Here is a 13,630-nt window from a genome sequence, read left to right on the forward strand (position 1 = left end):
TGGTCGTGAGGGGAAAAAATTAAAATGCTCAGCAGTAAGTTATCTGAGGAAAGTGAAGTTTTTCTAAAGAATCAACAAGCACCTGTTACTAACACTGGGGGAAACAAAACCCTCAAATCACTGAGTCCAAGTAAATGGGTAAGAGGCATGATATTCTGGTGTGAAGACAGCAGACTGTTATCCCTACAGAGCATTTGGCCTAAGTTTTTAAGAGCAGATAAAGCAATTAGACATTTTGCTCGTGTGACCTGCCTTCACTTATTCCCCATACGCTTACTCATTCACCTTTATGGCTTTTTGTGTCTTTCCCGTTATTTTTTTCCTAAATGCGTTAAAGTTCCCCAAAAGGTGCAAATACGACCACTATTAAAATAGCCACCATCACAGTCACCAACGTTTATTTAGTACCTGCTATTGTTCACTTAATCTGTGCAGCAACCCTAAAGGCACGTGTTACTGCGAGACTCAGTTTTTAGTAAGATTAGCTGAGATTCTAAAGAGGAAAGGAATTTTCTCCTGGGTCACACAACTGGAAATCACCAGTGCTCAGGTTCAAGCCCAGACTGGACTGACGGCAAAAGCCGTGATCTGGTCTCCAGTGACCCCCTGAACCCACTGTCTCACACGCAGGGCGGCATGGAAGCACCAGAGCATCCTCCCTTGGGGGTGTTAAGAACTTGTTTATTTGTGAAAGAAATCTGTGTCTTTGGGCGAGTCTTTTCACCTCTCCAGAAACACAGGCTCTTCTCTGCGGGCGGAGGTACTGGATTAGGTGTTCTCTTAGCTCTAACTTTCCTATGATTCCAGTTTCTAATCCCTACTTAGGAAATGTATTAATGATGAATACGTGCTATAGTTTCTTACCGATAGGTCTGAGTGAGCTTGTGAGTGTGTGTGTGATTACTGCCAAAAGACTTTCTTCAAAAACACATGAATCAAAACACTTGTCTTCTAACTGCTGCTGGAGCTGCTTCCAGCTAGGTAGGTGCTCCCAGCACTGGACTGCTCTCATTATAGACTTGATCTTCAGAAACGCCTACTCTTTTTTTTTTTTCACACATGCTAATACATTGTCTATCTTGCCTCTCCTAATAGCCCATGAGTCTTGAACTTGGAGTGAGGAAAGGACTGCCTTTGTACAGCACAAAAGAACACCAGTTTTGGGTGTGTGTGTGTGCGTGTGTTTTAAATCACACGAAGCCTGAATAAAAAGCTCTTCGACCATTCAGACGCCGCTCGCCTTGTGTAGCTGTTCCTTGACTGCTGAGAACATCTCCTCACTAACAATGCAGTACCTGAAGGGAACACTGCCCAGAGAGCTATTCAGGAGTTGCAGGACCTGGGATTTTTGCCAGTGTCCTCTGAAAGGCTGGGGCCCTTTTTCTTGGTCAAACCCTGATAAGCCTTTTGCAGCTTGATTGTTGTGGGTGTTTGCTGTTTGCCTGCCAGCGTTGGTTTCACAGCTTTATTGCAACCATATCATCCCAACGTGGTTGGGCACTTAGGGACTTTTTCTTTTCCTGTTTCAGTCCCACCTCCATGAAATGTACAGTGAGACTTTGGTCAGAGTCCACTCCCAGTTAGCAAGGCATCACTGTGTGGACTGCGTTCCCATGACTCTGGCTCCCTAGGACAGTGTCTCTTTCTTCACCAAGCTGATGGTAAATATCTGGTCAGCATCATCTATTTCAAACCAGCCAAGCAGAGATTCTGGTGCCAGAGAGAGGATTCTTTCGTTTGTTTGTAAGTAAACAATGGACTCAGCTCTTCCAAACTAAAATTAACTTCCAATCATTCTTAAAATAAAACCAAAAAAGCCCGAATCTAATTGCAGCAGGGGGTAGAAGAAGATGAAGGCAAATTTACAGGTGTGGGCTGCTGTGTCCCCATGCTGCCGAATGTGTGTTCTCTCATGGATGACTCTGGTGAACTCTTCTCTGCAGAGGAAATGATGGCGTTCCTTGCAGGTGGACGGGGCTGGGTGAACTAAAAGCCAGAGGGGCATCTTCATTTGAAATCATTTCCTTTTCGGTGAATAGGATTGAGCTGAGATCTTTGGTACTGGCATTTAGTTTTTTAGTAATATTTTAAACTACCTAAAAACTAAAGGTGTATGCAAAATGACTCGTGTACTTTCTTGCTTCAGATCGATACAGAGGTCCCCTGCTGAAACAGTCTCAGTATAGGAAAGTCTAGACTGAAGAGTAAGGGGAGGGGCTGTAACACGTCTTACGAAACCATTTCTAGGAGGAGTCTCGAGCAGAAGCTCTGCTCCTGTAGTTACTCCACGACCATTTGTTAAAGGGTGCTGCACAGTTCCACTGTCTCCCTCAGCCCCACGCTGGCCCCCTGGACCGCAGAGGATTTCAGGAGGAGTGGGGGTGCCCTGAGACTCTGGCATCCCAGCTGACGGGCCGCTACTCGCTCCCTCCCTCAGGGTGACGGCAGTCTTCTTCCCGGGATGTTACACTCAGACATCAGCAACCCAGTGCCCTGTGTTTCTGACTGGCTGCAAAATCAGGATAACTGTGATATTGCCCGGATCACAGTTTCATCTGAGGCACGTGATCTCTGGCTTTTGAATATCACCAAACCCCTGCTGCCCACGGACAGGTGCTCACAACAGCCCCCCCGGTGTCCCCAAGCTTTTGTTCATCACTGCAGTTTCTATTCATCTCCACCCAAACCCCTCCTGTCCTCTCCCCACAACCAATGCAAAGCCAGCTTTGTGTTTGTGCAGGCTTGCACATCCCACTAGCTACCCAGCTTCCCTGTTGCCCAGCAGATCAACAACCTTATTACTTGGTCTAACTCTGGCCTCCCGGCTGGGGACTCTCACCCTACCCCCCATCATCCAGCTTCCTTCTCTGCGCTCCGCTCTTCTCCCTCCGGCCAGCAGCCTTCCTGCCACCAGGCTGCTCTCGCTGCTTCCTCACTCCTTCAGGCCTCCCTAGTCACTGCTCTCAACACAGTGTGCTTTTCTTTAGACTCTCGTGTCCCTGTAACAGCAAGTCTATTTGTGTGGTGCTAAGTGCTCTTCCCCCGGCTGCGTGGCCTAAGTTACATACATGTAAAGATGAGGAAGGCATTTCAAATGCTAGACAGGTGAGAACATGAAGCTCTTCAGTTGCTCTTTACTGAACTGTTGTCTCTCGCTAGGGTTAGGGGACCTTCTAGAAAAGCCTGTTGTAAAAGGAGAACGTCTTCATCTGTTCCTTCGGTCATTCCATAACTCTGTGCCCGAAGCAGGCTGAGCGCTGGGTGCCTAGTGGAGAATAAAGAGGTCAAGACCCAAGGACTCATGAGCTCACAGCCTAGCAGGCCTAGAAGCTTACTCAGACTGTGAGCTTGCGAGGACACCTCCAGGACAGACTGTGGTCAGCAGCACGAAGGGAGAGAATGGGGTTCATGAGAAAGAGCGTTGCGGTGAGGAGGGGGTGTCAGGAACCCACACGGTGGTCTGGTTACTGGGAGAAGGTAACCTGTGAACTGAGACCTGCAGGAGGAGGAGGAACAAGCTAGGGGAAGCCGGGGGAGAGCTCTCCAGGTAGAGGGAGCCACAGGTAAAAACAGCTCCAGGCAGGAAGGAGCTCAAGGGTCCCTGAGGACCCCAGGCCAGCTGGCTGGAGCATGGTTTGGGGGGCGGGGCTCTCAGGAGCGGAGTACGCAGGGCTGTGGTTTAGGGAGTCTGTTTTGTTCCAGGTGCAGTGGAAGAGGGGAAGGGGAGTGACAAAACCTGATTTAAGCTCTGTCAGCAGAACCAGGGTGGCGGCAGAGCTGGAGAAAAAGGAAGGAACTGTAGCTGTGTTTAGGAAGAGTCAACAAGGCTTGCTGAGGCAAAGCCGCTGGACTCTGTAACTGGTCACTGATGGCCTTGGCAAGAGGGTTCTGGGGGAGGCACAGGAGAAGGGAAGCAGTGAGCTGGGGAGAGGACGGGGGTCGGAAGTAAATGCAGGTCAGAGCTGCACCAGCTCTGGCCTGGCGGCTAGCCATGAAGGTTAGGACCTCCAGGGAAGGACAGATGGAGAGAAAGGGCTGTCTGGGGGAGGGAAACGCGCGTGTTAATGGGCATGTCAGTGGTCTGGGAGAGAACTGAACTCCCAGAGAAAGGGCCAAGGTTTGGGGAGGCAAGGGAGGGGTCAGTCTTGAACACGTGTAGAGACTTGAGGGAGGGGGGAGCCTGGAAGTGTGTGAGGGAGGGAAGGCGAGGGTGGATGGCTGCCCGGTCCCAGTTTTAACCCCCTGGAAGCGGAGCCTCTTGCCTAGGGAGGGAAAGAGGTTTTGAGGAGGGCAGTAAGAGTCCAGAATCCTAACTGCCTAGCCAATCCAAAAAGGGCTGCTTTCGAAGAAGAGAAAGGACTGGAGAGCGGTGAGCAGCTTTGCTAAATTTGTTCTGCAGCCCTTCCAAACAGCTATGTTCAGCTGTTCTCCAGCAGTGCTGCCTCACTCCAGAGGAAAGTGTGCTGATGTACTTTGGAAAGATTTTCAATAACAAGGGCTTTCTAAATAACTTTCAGTTTAACCAGGAAATCATTCAATGGGAACCTCCCTCCCCCAAGTATTCCAGTTAGTTACAGTTTTACTGAAACATGTCAGCATTGAAAAACACAGAAGGCAGCTAAGTAGGACCAACTGAAAAGGCATCAGAACTCTCACATCTGTGCACAGAGCAACAACGGGCAGTCTCTTTAAAGGCGAGTCATTTCAAACTTGTGATCTCAACGAAGAAGAGCACCATGGGATCAAAAGAGAGGAAAAAAAGAAGGAGATCCACAGCAGAGAGCAGAAAGACAGTCCATTCAGAGTATTCCAAGGCATGTGTGTTTCTTTAGTTGATACAGCATTTTGAAATGTTAACTTTGAAATTAACCAACAGCTTTGCATAGTTTGCATGAACAGTCAAAGGGACTCAAATGGCCAAAAGGTTATGATGTAGGCACCACATAGGATTTTAAAACAGTCCTGTAAAAACGTGTACAGTGCAGGCGCAGGGCCGAGCTAAGGTGTGCTTGTGAGCTGCTGGCAGAGGGCATGGAGAAACCTGACCCGGCACTTTGTAAATTATGAACTGTTTACACCTGTCATCTGTCTGGGTCTCTGTTAATGACACTCTGACAATTGGCTTGTGTGTGACAGAGAACTAAGAGCCAGTGGTTTCAAAGCAACCGCATCCAAAGACATTGTTAGCCATGTCTACTGGAGTTTGAGGGACAATAACAAGGCACCGTGATGTGACATAGGTGCAGACTTTCATACCACCAGGTTGTGGGTGCCTGTAGAAGGGTGGCCCTGGAAATGTCCCCAGTGGTACGTGGGGGCTTTACATAGGTGGAATAGGCCGGGGACGCAGTCACACCACCTGAGGGACCCAAGTGCCTTAGATACTGGCCTCTGGGTCCCACAGTTCCCCAAACTGGAAAGGCCAATTGGAAAAGGCAGAATTTATAATATCATATTATCGTCACTGAGTCATGTCCTTCTGGCCCACAAAATTGTGGTAAGAACTGTGTTTTTTTTTAAACTTTATTCCCCCTTTTCTCCATGGCAGACCCTCCCCATTTCCACCCCCCAACCTCCAGTATAATGCCCTGCATTTAGACTAACAGGTACTTAATAAATGTTTAGTGAACTTCAGATTCAGGAAATGACTATGATTAGAGGGCAGTGTACACAGTAGTTAAGAACGTTGGCTTTGGAGTCAGCTGGCCCAGGGTTCAAATCCATGCTCCCCCTCTTACTAGTGTGTGACTTTGGGAAGTCTCCTAACCTGTAAAAGGGGGGTAATAATAGCATATGTCTGGAGATGTTGTGAGGATTAAATGAGTCACTGCACGTAAAGAGTTAGAGCTGAGCCTGACACATGGTGAACACACAATAAAATATTATTTTGCAAAAATAAATTCCCCTTGGGCAGAGGGAGCCCTTCTGAAAATACACCGCCTACAATAAAGGTAAACAGGTATTTTTGGTCACTGATTAGGAAAGATTCTACAACTTCTGCATTTTCAATATCCTGTTCCCAAAAGTAAAATTTTCAGATTAATATGGGTTTTTACTCTTCAGAAGTCCAAAGGGTTTTAATAAAGTTATATACAATTTTAATTATTTTTAAAAAACCAGTATGAATCTCTTTAAAAAATAAGTTACGCTTCTGAGATATTTTTTCCTCTAAAGAACAAAAACTTACCAGATTCTGTTTCTTTTTGGAAACAAATTCACATCTGAGATGCCAAGTTTCACTCTTAATACAGTATAAAACAGCTGAGTTATAATTTTTTAACCTCCCAGAACACACAGACTTCTGATGGGAACATGGGAAAGGACATTTATCTTTTCAGCCGCATGAAAATAAAACCCATTATATTTTAGTGAACTAAAAGGAAAATGCTTATTAAAAATTAAGACCATGTGTAACAGGGAGTGTCTGTATTGCTCCAATACTGGAATTTGCCCAGTTACCCTATTGTACAGATTATAACATCCTTTACCAAGTACTGGAGGCAACAGTGCTTTTTATATTAGAATGAAAGCAATGAAAACAGTGATTATTTTCATTCTAAGATACCTAAGATTTACATTTAGTTCAAATGGATGTGCAGCTACGGTGAATTATAGCCAACCTTATGATTAAAAACCCAGCACTCAGAGGAAACGGGGAAATGCTAATGAGAACTGCTCACTTGATCCCTAGGTTTAGACCACACAACAGCTCTCTTCTAGGTGTGTCTCCAGATACCAAAATAATGGGTTGAAATATAAAGTATTTTCATTAATCACTATCCACAGCAAGTAGGTTCTTTACCCACACTTGCCAGATTCTTTTCTGTTTTTATTGTGTTGTTTTAATGCCTGAGGTTAATAACACCCTTAGAGACTGTCTGTGTCCACCCAGTAGGGCAGAGCCTTAGATTATGATGATGATGTCAGTTGCACAACCAGAATCCCTTAGTTAATTTAACACAGTCAGAGAAAAAGTCATTTGTCTCCTTCAGTGTGTTTCACAGTCCGAGTGACACAGGGTCAGGCATTATCTGGTGGAGGGGACAGTGAAATTAAAGTCCCTGGGTACTGGCTATTCACAGTGGTAGAATGGGTGATTATCAGGCTGGATATAATTATAGAGCCACAACAGTCCCCCACAATACACTGGCTATCCGCCAAGCACAAAGGTTTAGATCCTTAATTTGTTGCGGGCCAGAATATCTATGAAGTAACCATGTATTTTTGTGTACCATCAGTCACAACTCAGGATAGGCAACTGCTGCTGTTTGCATTTTGGAAGCTGGGTAGCTGTTAAGCTCCTGCCTAGTTTTCGGGCAGAAAGAGGATGCAGGGCTGTGGGAAGGCTTTTATAGTGGCAGAAGGAGGACACTTCTGCCAGCGTCCTATCGCAGGCTCATTAGCTGAGTGGATATTTGAGCCTAGTCAGTTTCAAAGGTACACTCACATACAAAGTCATCTGTTTCATTAAGTTACTTTACCTGAGCTGGCTTTCCTGATAATCAGCTGCTTCTGCAGCATCAGCTTGATACCAGAAAGGCAAACAAGGATACAGTGCGGCGAGAGGGACCGGTCAGCGGGGTACTGGGCCTCTGTGGTTGCGCTTTCCTTTAACTGGGCACTTCCAGAAATCCACATCACATCCGCAAGCAAGCGAGAAACACGGCAGGAAGTTTACGGAGGCCTGTTACTCGCTTTTGGTTTCAAAGGATGAAGTTGGAAAATGAGAAGGAGGTCACGTGCTTTGTTAATCACTTAAGAATAGTGTCCAATTGTTAAGAAAGGAAATGAAGAAAGGAAAGGGAAGCGGTAAAAAGGGCTACACATTTGTTGATGAGGTGTTTGACCTCTAGTGATCCTGGAGAGCGCAAATTGCTTTACACCTAGATTCACTTAAATGACGTGGCCAAGAGGGAATGATACCTGCAACTTGCATCCTGCAAGATGTTAATTAAAGAAAAATCCTCATTTCCCTCCCCCTCCCTTTCTTGGTTCTCCAAGTTGCATCGTTGTTCATGTTTAATAAGTTTTTTTGCTTTGTGGTCCTTAGACTCGAGTGTTATTAATGACACTTGAGTCGGATTCAGCTTATTAGACAGAGTAGTTGAGAGCTGTCTGGATGTTAACATTTAATCTTATCTAAGGTTCTGTGGTCTCAGGGTTGACTTTTAACTGAAAGTTCTTACCGACTTTCATGCCATGCTGTTAACACACCGCCTAAGACTAATCACTAGACTTCATTAGAACCGACTGGTTGACAGAGAGAAATGACACATTCCCTGCTACCTGCCCCTTTCTCCTAACACAGAGCTAGGGTGTCAGCTCTCAGTAGGGAGACAGAGAAGAATTCCCTCTCCAGCCTCACGCACACTTTTACCTATTCATGGCCCACTCACTGGGTATAAAAGATCACCTTCTGAAAGTACTCTAGTGAGAAATATTTCCCTACATATAGAATAAAGGCCCTCTATTTCCATGCACTGGATCATTAGAAACAGTTTATTTTATTTAGCAAGCCCCAAATCCATTTGTTTAATTTGGCAATAATTGTCTTTTGGCCACATTCAGTTTTCTTGATCCAGCATTTTGAAAGATCCAACTCCACCCATTTTTTGGGCAGAAATGTTCAATTGCTTAGTTCTGATGTCAAAACGTTTAAAGCCAAGTATGACTGTGAAGAATTAGCCTCTGTTTGAAGTGATATTTTGCTGGTAGGAGCTTTAAAGTAACAATTTAAACTGAATTGTCAGGAGTAGATAAAATAAGTATCATCTTTTCACACCCGGGGGAATCTGGGCCAGCTACTTCTTTCTTGGTTCTTATTTCATTGTCCATATAATTGAATAAAATATCTACTCTAATGTAATATTAAAATCACAGATTTAATAATACAGAACTTGGGGAATGCAAAATTTACTTTTCTAAAGATAACAGTTTCTTCCACGTACTGGGCATTACATGCACTTAAGCTCTGCTTTCTGCAGCATAACTAGGTCAGGGATTTCGTAGAATATGGTGCTCATGTTACTGTATGAATACCAGCCTCTTACATTTCATGTATATTTCAAGAGCCTGTATGTGAAGTAGAAAGGCCAATGCTGTGTCAGTCTGCTGCTGTGTGTTACCAGGGCATATAGTCATAATGGGGTTTCTGAGGCCAGCAGGCACCACGGCCTTTAAAAAAGAAGGTCTGGTGCAATCTACAGTAACTGCTTCACAGCTCCAACCCATCATGAGGTGAACGAAGTAAGTAAACCTGAGCCTTTCTGGAAACATTAAAACTTAAAATGTGTGGCATTGTCCTTGGAGTACATAAGTATTTGTACTTTATTTTGCAGTTTGTTATTGACGTATCTGTCTACCCCATAAATTGTAAATCCTCTGAGGGCAGAGATTATGTATTTGATTATTCATTCACTGATCCATTTATTTATCCATCACACCTTTGTTACTCTGTTAACCCTTGCCCTGTTCACTGTCCATTCAGTGGTGTGGGCAGATCAGTAAACAAATTACGTCAGTTTGACTGTTATGATAGAACGTTTTCATGTGGAAGAAAGGAGAGAGACATTAGTGATTAACTGTCAGTGGGGATCAGGAAAGACCTCACCACCGAGGTGATGTTTGAAGAGTATCTTAAGGGAAGGGTAGAATTCCCGAGGCAGAAAAACAAATGGGTTGGGTGGATGGCAATAAGGAAAGCACTGGGGGGCGGGGGGAGGGGGGGCGGAATCACTCCAGCAGAGGGAAGAGCAATACAAGACAGATAACAAAGGATCAAAAGGAGAGAAGAAAACAAAGCAAGAGAAAAACCAATAAGGGCCAATTCAATTGAATTGTGAGAAATCCTCACCCTTATCATTAGGAGCAGTTCACTGAAACGCTGGTATCTATTTTTAATCCTGGACACAGGCAGGAAAGCCAAGGTGCTAGGGCAGGGCACTCACCTAGGACTGCTAGAGAGGAGATTTCAGAAAGCTTCCTAACGCTGCTTGCTTCCCAGATTCTTACACATCAGCCAGCCCTCACCTTTGGACTGTCCGCAGTGCCTGACACAGGAGTACCTCCCTCACCAGTACAGTCAGTGCTCAGTGTATGGTCTGTCGTAAAGGGGCTCCTCCCTTTGAGGTATTTGTCAGACAGCTGGGAAGACGGATATGAGCCTAGCAGGTAATGACTAACACCAGTGACCGTAGGCTAGTCTCCCTTTTTACATTGACATGGCCCTAAAAAAATAATGCTTCATAAAAAGTACGGCACTCCCTCTCCCAAAGGAGTCATTTAAACTTCCATGAGATTTTGGTTAAGCACCAAACTGCAGTTGTCATCTTCTCACAATGGCAGCGATGGACGCAGAAGTGAACCAAACTGTGGACGGGTCCAGGGCAAGACACAGAAAGCTGTATATGGCAGGGAGGTTTGGGGGAAAGGGGAAAAGTGAAACTACAATGGAGAGGTATCTTTAAGGAAACAAGTGTTGCGGAAGTATACAAAATTCAAAATGCTGGAACATGAAGATACTTAGAGTTTCCAAATGCCAACCCCAAGCACAAAGCAGATGGAGAAGAAAATGGAAGCTTAGACTAAACACCCCTTTGTGGGCCGGGGGCTTTTAGTCCTAATAATGACAGTATGGAGAGAAGGCGTCACCACTCCATTCTGCAGGGGAGGGACCTGAGGCTGATAAGAGAGTAAACAGCTAACAGCTAACCCAAGGCCACGGGGCCACTCTTGGAAGGAACGGACGGGAACCCACTAGAATGTCCAAGAAAGCAGAGGCGTCTTTGTGCCCTGGGGACTCCCCACTGCCTAGAACGTGCCCAGCACATACTAGGTGCTCACTAAATCTTTTCTGAAACAACCCAGACTTCAAAGCCTCTGTTTATGACGTGGTCAGGTCGAATCAGTCAGAGAGAGACAAACTTATACTTGATCCTGGGATAAAGAATTGCCTTGATGAGCAAGTGGGCAGACATTCAGTCATTAGCAGTAGGAAAAACAAACAAGATAAGCACAATGAGGAGAGAAAGAGATAGTATTGCCTAGGTTTTTAGCCAAAATATTTTTTCTTGTACTCGTAGAAAGATGTTTTCCTTATCATTGAAACAATAGCTAAAACAAAGCATAGAACATTTGACCCCTAAAGAGTATCTTCTAAAAATTAAGCGTGTGAGTGTGTGTGTGGGTGTATACAAGTAATCATACACACATTCTCTGGAGGTTAGGAACCTGTGAAAATAAATGGTTATGCGGAAAGCTGTCTTTAACCTTAACTGCAGCATTTGCTAGTAGAAACTCTGTAATAACGGTTGTGTTTTTGGTGGTGACTGGCCGTGATTTTTTTCAAAGGTCTGACAGCTGCCCTCTTGATATTTATGTGTTTCTTGTTAGGGAGCCCAAGATGCACAACTCTGAGATTGTAATGAGGAAAAAGAAGACAATACAAATAACATGAAAAGGGGTATGAATTGGACATCGCCAGAGAGACAAATCGCATACTCTACGATGCTTTAATTGGAAAACAGTTCTTTCATGGGGTTGCTTTCTCTTCAGCCGAGATAATTAAGTGTGGGATGACACTGGTGACCAGCTCCTGATGATATACAGTCAGTTACTAACAATGCAGCAATCAGTAATCAAAATTTATATTCCCCAGGTTACCAGGGCACTGTTGAAGAGAAAAGACATTTCGGTAAGGCTGCGAGATAGGCTTCCCTAACTGGCAGTATTCACATGGCCTCCACTCCGCAGCATCTGGGTGGGTTAACTAGGTCTGCTTTATTTCAACTCTGTCATAAATACCTATTGTCTGTGTTTACATTTAAAAAAAAAATACTCTGCAAGCCCCATGCTGGAAAAGAAGCTTCTGCGTGGCTCCCTGTAATTTTTAATGAATTAAATTATATTTTGTTAGTGGTTTGGCATGAGGGTGGGTGGGCATGAAATAAACTTAGATACTTTAAAAGCCACACGATGCAGCTGGCACAAGTGTAGGTTGTTTGAATCATGATTAATCATCCCTGGCTGTAGCCGACGGCACTGAAATGAAAGGGATTAGGATTGTAATTTGGATACCATTTGTGTTTGTATCAGTGGTTCCCAAACTTGTCTGCTCACTTGAATCACCTGGGGATCTGTGAAAATTTCCAAAGCACAGATCACGTCCCCGGGCCAAGTCAGTCACAATCTCTGGGTGTGGGACACAGGCACCCTGAATTTTTGAAGCTCTCCAGGCAACTCCAGTGTGCAGGCAAGTTTGGAAACCATTAGTTTATGCACACAATATGATCTGTTTTTGCATTTAGCTAGGGACAGAGCAGCATACACTGGGGGAGCCAGGCAAAAGAGAACGTGCAGGTTCCAATGGGCAGGACTTGCCCCCAAGGTTCAAGTTGGAGTTGAAATTCGAATTAGAAACTACTGTATCCCATCCCAGTTAGAGACCCTGAGCCCCAAGAAGAGGAACATAAAGTGACCCACCCAGTAAGAGGAACAACTTCCCAGTGGCTGAGACGGGCTCCCAGGAGAAGGGGTACCAAGGAAGGAAGAAACAAGCCTTTGTCCCCACTCAGCATGGAGGTCAGTGTTTCCTGGGTCCACAAGTGAGAAGCAGAGCAAGAAGGAGGCCGTCACTTGTAGCTCACCTCCCAGAGAGGGGCACCGGGACAGCCTGAAGGATGCTTTTCATCCACCGTATCCAGGTACAGTGGGTACCTCTGCAGTCAGCCCTGTCCGCTCTTCTGATGAAGCCGTGTTTTCTCTGTAGTCAGTGACCCCTCTTTCCTGGGAGCAGTTATTCTGGGAGAGTCTAAGGTGACCATTCCTTCCCAGCAGAGAACACTCACTCTGCTTGTAAAAAGCTGGGCATCCTTTGGCCTTCCCTGGCCATGGGAAGTGAACGCCAAGAAAGGGCAGTGATGCCAGAGAACATGGGAGCAGGGGGGTCTGCCCAGAAATGAACATGCAAATGGAGGGAAGAAGTTCCCATACACAGCCCAGAAATCTTGCTTATGGAAAATGAGATTTTAAAGATGACGGATATTAGCTTTGAACTCATCTGATTCTTTGTATTTGACTTCAGTGCACCCTGCCTTTCTGAGTTTGTTACATTTTTATTTGAAAGCTAATAAATTAGGCAGCCACTCATATGGCATGCAGGTGGGTTTGTAGGGTTGTGTAAATGACCAGCCACCACATACATCCATCTGCATCACAGCTAATGTTAACTTGTGCTGACACTGCAGTGCCTGTAAACTTCCCTCACCCTCATCCTCTATTCCAGAACATTACCACTGGCTGAACATACTGTGAAGGGACGGGATCCCGGGGAAGACTGTGGGAACTGGCAGGTATCAGCAGGCCTGCGTTCCAGGTTCGCCTCTGGAGACACAGATTACAAAAATAATACTAGTTTTGTTTTGTTCCAAGAATGAAACACATACATGAGAGAAAAAAAATTCCACCAAAACATAAAAGGGCCCAGCATAAAAAATGAGTTTCTTTCCCACATCTGACCCCCAGGCCTTCTACCTCAGAGACAACCACTGTTACTAGTTGCATGTGCAACGGAACTGAATTCACCACAATTTTTCAAAAAATCAGTCAGTCCTGACCTGTCTTTCAATTTTCA

At 45.2% G+C, this 13,630-nt stretch overlaps 1 protein-coding gene and 1 long non-coding RNA gene across 5 annotated transcripts in view; both read left to right on the forward strand.

Moving 5' to 3' along the window:
* The window catches only part of SEMA6A (semaphorin 6A), a 118,428-nt gene that overhangs the window by 32,820 nt on the left and 71,978 nt on the right, over positions 1 to 13,630 (forward strand). The gene's annotated exons all lie outside the window — the stretch shown is intronic.
* LOC140689523 (uncharacterized) lies at positions 9,197 to 11,862 on the forward strand. Of its 2 annotated transcripts, XR_012064566.1 has the most exons (3): positions 9,221 to 9,246; positions 10,004 to 10,170; positions 11,392 to 11,862. It is a non-coding gene; the product is annotated as an uncharacterized lncRNA (long non-coding RNA). The 2 variants fall into 2 exon arrangements; XR_012064568.1 differs by lacking the exon at positions 10,004 to 10,170 and having other exon boundaries at positions 9,197 to 9,246.

This window comes from Vicugna pacos, chromosome 3 (assembly GCF_048564905.1).
Source record: "Vicugna pacos chromosome 3, VicPac4, whole genome shotgun sequence".
Classification (NCBI taxonomy): domain Eukaryota; kingdom Metazoa; phylum Chordata; class Mammalia; order Artiodactyla; family Camelidae; genus Vicugna; species Vicugna pacos.